General features: G+C 39.2%; 1 protein-coding gene across 4 annotated transcripts in view; it reads left to right on the forward strand.

Annotated features, from left to right (window-relative positions):
• SDCCAG8 (SHH signaling and ciliogenesis regulator SDCCAG8) overlaps positions 1–5,000 on the forward strand; it is a 294,004-nt gene that overhangs the window by 38,269 nt on the left and 250,735 nt on the right. The gene's annotated exons all lie outside the window — the stretch shown is intronic.

Here is a 5,000-nt window from a genome sequence, read left to right on the forward strand (position 1 = left end):
TCCCTTCTCCTCCATTCTCCTCTTGGGATCTTGGGCACACATGCACACATGCCCAGCGTGATTTTAAGCCACCGGGTCCGGGACTCAAACCACCATCAACTATGTGGGAGTCCAGTGACATAGCTATTACTAACTGCTGGTCCTGATTTGTATTCATTTTAAATTTCTTTTTCTTCGTATGAAATTTCTCATTATGGGATGCTTTTCTCTAGAGTTAAAAAATTACAATAATATTAAAATGTATTATTTATTAGAAATATTGGCATACATACTCAAATATCTAGGAGTTTTGTTTTGTTTTGCTTTTAAAGAGAAAATTTCTGAACTTTCTTATTTACATTTATGCCCTCTACTACTGATTTTACTCTCAGTAAAGAAATCAAAGATTTTGGGAACCAGCAGTTAGCGTAATGGCTATGTCGCTGGACTCCCACGTAGTCGACCACAATTCGCGTCCCGGACCCGGTGGCTTAAAACACACGCCGGGCGTGTGTACGTGCGTGCCCAAGATCCCGAGAGGAGAATGGAGGAGAAGGGATTGCGGCGTGACCATCCCCCCTGGGGGGTGATTTCTTGCTTTCTGTCTCTATGTCTCTCTCTGTCTGTCTGGCGAGCACACACGCCCTATAGTGAAAATCTCTCCAAAAAAAAGAAAAAAGAAATAAAAGATTTTGAGGACAGCAGATGGCATAGGGGTTATGCCTCTGGACTCCCACATGACCAACTGCAGTTTGAATCCCAGACTCAGTGGCTTGAAAATCAGGCTGAACATGTGTGCATGTGTGCCCAAGATACTGAGAGGAGAATGGAAGAGAAGGGATTGCAGAAATAACCCCCAAGGGGGCGGTGGGTTATTTTCCTTCTCACTATCTCTGTCTCTCTCTCTCTCTCTGGCAAGCACATGCACCCTAAGACAACCTCTTAAAAAAAAATTCTTAAAAAAAAAAGAAAGAAAGAAAGAAGGAAAGAATAGGTTTTGAATATCTTCCAGGAAATTAATGTACTAAGACTATTTTTATTTTGGTTAAATGCCACTCAAGTTTTTTAAAACTGTGAAAGAATAAAATATCCATTAGACTAGCACTTTTTCCAAAGAATGCTAATATTTTATATAATAAGTCAGCAATATATGGTCTCCATGGTTTCTCTAATTTCTCCATATAAAATTAGTAACGCTTGCTTTTATTGATCTCAAAAGCAGCTTTGAGTGAAATCAGATATTGGGAGATTTGACCCTACTCACAGAATCAAGTAGAAGCTCATTACCCACAGCATACTGTATCCATCAGGTTGTTTTTTGCTTCTCTAGCTTCTTCGTCTGATATGTACCACTTAGTATTTTCCACCTCTAGTAATAGTGAATTGCCTATTGAATTCTCAGGAGCTTCCCTCTCCCTAGAATGTCCTTTCAATCTAGCTAGCCCTTATTTACCCTTCAAGATACCACATTTGGGACCAGCAGTTAGTGTAATGGCTATGCTGCTGGACTCTCATGTTGTCGACTGAGGTTCAAGTCCCGGACGCGGTGGATTAAACTCACGCCGGGCGCGTGTGCGTACATGCCCAAGATCCTGCGAGGAGAATGGAGGAGAAGGGATTTTTCTCACTTTCTGTCTCTCTATCTCTCTCTTTCTGGCGAGCATGTGTGCCCCCCCCAAAAAAAATACCACATTAGTGTCAAAACTTCTCCAGAAAATTTCCTGAATTTCTAATTGCTCTTCATAGACGTCGTGTATTCTGGCATAGTCCCTCATGCACATCTCATAGTTCCCTCTGTACACTACTCACCTTAATAAATTGAAATTATCTACTTAGGTGTGTGTATTCCTCATTAAACTATAAACTTTTGGGGGCTAAGATTGGTCTTGCTCATTTTTGTCCTCCCAGCTGTTAGTTCAGTGTCTGTTCATAGTGGATACTGTTCAAATTTTTGCACCAAACTGAACTCCCAGAAGAACTTGGAATAAAATGTAAAAATATCACTTTGAATGAATGTAGTTTACTGTATTTTAGGGTAATATTCCACTAACAGTGTTTGGGAAACTGTCCTCCCTTGTAAGTTCTATCATATCCTTTGGCCCTTAGCAAGAATTCAATAATTACTTGTTGAATTAAGTGAATATAAATATTTTAGTCTTTATTCCACCCTAAATTACTCAGACCTTTGGGCTGCTTACTTTATTGAATGTAGAGAGGGTGGTGGCAGAAGTTGCAAATGGTAGGAACACCATATTCAACCCATTTGGTTATTTATTCGTTTGAGAAATTTTGAGCCAGGGAAAATTCCTTTGAAAGACATCTCTGAGCCTGCCGAATAGGTACCATGAGCAATGCTCACCCTCCCTAATTGAAAAAAAATTATGGACAAGAAGTTATCATTGAAATTAAATGGTGGCAGACATGTCCAAGAAATATTGCAGGGATTTGATCCATTTATGAATTGTGATAGATTAATGCGAGGAGATGGCAACTAGTGGGCCACAGAACAATATTGGCATGGTGTTAATACAAGGAAATAGTATCCTATTAGAAGCCTTGGAACAAGTATAAATAATAGCTCTTCAACAGAAAATCCTATTTCCCCTCGTCATGGGCCTGTTTTACTATGATGCAAAAATCAGGTCATGTACATTTTCATAATAAACTTTTTGTTAAGTAAAAAAAAGGGAAGAAATTTTGAGCCAGTATTTAATAAGGTTTCTAATGGAAAACCAGATGCCTGGCTTATCTTCTTGAAAAATAAAAATATTTCCAGTAATAGGAATTTTCACCCCCACATGGCAGTGATTGGCTAAAATTGAATTGTGGCTGATTCTTTGGATGGGACACATTTCTATGGTTTGCCATGGTCCCTACCACTCCTTTTTGAATCCTTGACTTGTAGGCTGCATGCCAGTTCTGTTTATCACCACATATGCAGTGTTTTTCTTATTAAGATAAATATGTTTCTGCAAAAGCAGGAGAGGATAATAGCTTAGGGCATTAAAGGAAAAAACAAACAAAAACTGTTTCTCCCTCCCCACCCCCAAGCCATTTCTCTATGAGCACCAGCTAGGTGTCCAGTGATTCAATTCAATTCTGACTCTAGCTACCTAGGCTTAGTATCAGAATGTATGGGTTAAGGGCTCCATCCCACAGGACTGCCCCCCATTTCAGATGCCAGTTGCACATAGTGGATATCCAGGTTACCCACAGTTCTGACTTGGCTACAAATCACAAGTTCCTACAACTCCTTCCTTATGTTTAATGATTCGCTTTAATCACTCACAAATTCAAGGAAACACTTTACTTGCTATACTAGTTTTTTAATTTTTTAAATTTTTAAAAATTTCTTTATTTTTTAAATAAAGAATATTACATAGCATAAAAGTAAACAGCCAGATGAAGAGCTAAGCTAAGAGTAATATATAGGTCAGTTCTATTGCAGAAGTTTTATACTTGTGGAATCAGAGTGCAACCCTCTTGGCACATGAATGGGTTCATCAACCCAGAAATTCTTTGAATTCCATTATCGGTATTTTTAGAGAGATGAATTACATACCATGGTTGATTAAATCAGTAGCCACTGGTGATTGAGTTAATCTCCAGCCCCTCTCTCCTTTCTGAAGGTTGAGTAGTGGTGGTGAGGCTAATAGTTCCAGTCATTTGTCTAAGTGACCAGCCACTATCCCAAATCTATCTAGGAACCCCAGCCATCCATCATCTTTTTAGCCTATAAAAAGATATTCTTACCATGCTAGAGATTCTAGGGGTCTTTAAAAGTCTTGTGTCAGGACCAGCAGATAGCATAATGGTTACATCACAGGACTCCTATCTAGTCAAATGCATTTCAAGTCCCAGACCCTGTGTCTTAAAACTCACGTGTAGCGTATATGGGTTCTTGCCCAAAATCCTGAGAAGAGAATGGAAGGGAAGAGATTGTGGTGTGGCCATCCCCCCTGGGGAATGATTTCTCACTTTCTGTCTTTCTGTGTTTCTCTGGCAAGCGCATGTGCGCTATAGCAAATATCGCTCTTGAAAAAAAAAGTCTTGTGTCTGGACCTGGTGACTAAGATTAAATATTACAACAAAACGTGCTCTTATTACTCTAATCACTCAGGATATTGAAAGGGTTTTAGGATCTCTGTGCCAGGAACCTGGGACAGAGACCAAATAGATATCCAGGTTACCCACAGTTCTGACTTGGCTACAAATCACAAGTTCCTACAACTCCTTCCTTATGTTTAATGATTCGCTTTAATCACTCACAAATTCAAGGAAACACTTTACTTGCTATACTAGTTTTTTAATTTTTTAAATTTTTAAAAATTTCTTTATTTTTTAAATAAAGAATATTACATAGCATAAAAGTAAACAGCCAGATGAAGAGCTAAGCTAAGAGTAATATATAGGTCAGTTCTATTGCAGAAGTTTTATACTTGTGGAATCAGAGTGCAACCCTCTTGGCACATGAATGGGTTCATCAACCCAGAAATTCTTTGAATTCCATTATCGGTATTTTTAGAGAGATGAATTACATACCATGGTTGATTAAATCAGTAGCCACTGGTGACTGAGTTAATCTCCAGCCCCTCTCTCCTTTCTGAAGGTTGAGTAGTGGTGGTGAGGCTAATAGTTCCAGTCATTTGTCTAAGTGACCAGCCACTATCCCAAATCTATCTAGGAACCCCAGCCATCCATCATCTTTTTAGCCTATAAAAAGATATTCTTACCATGCTAGAGATTCTAGGGGTCTTTAAAAGTCTTGTGTCAGGACCAGCAGATAGCATAATGGTTACATCACAGGACTCCTATCTAGTCAAATGCATTTCAAGTCCCAGACCCTGTGTCTTAAAACTCACGTGTAGCGTATATGGGTTCTTGCCCAAAATCCTGAGAAGAGAATGGAAGGGAAGAGATTGTGGTGTGGCCATCCCCCCTGGGGAATGATTTCTCACTTTCTGTCTTTCTGTGTTTCTCTGGCAAGCGCATGTGCGCTATAGCAAATATCGCTCTTGAAA

This window comes from Tupaia chinensis, unplaced genomic scaffold (genome assembly GCF_000334495.1).
Source record: "Tupaia chinensis unplaced genomic scaffold, TupChi_1.0 Scaffold000532_1, whole genome shotgun sequence".
Lineage (NCBI taxonomy): Eukaryota > Metazoa > Chordata > Mammalia > Scandentia > Tupaiidae > Tupaia > Tupaia belangeri.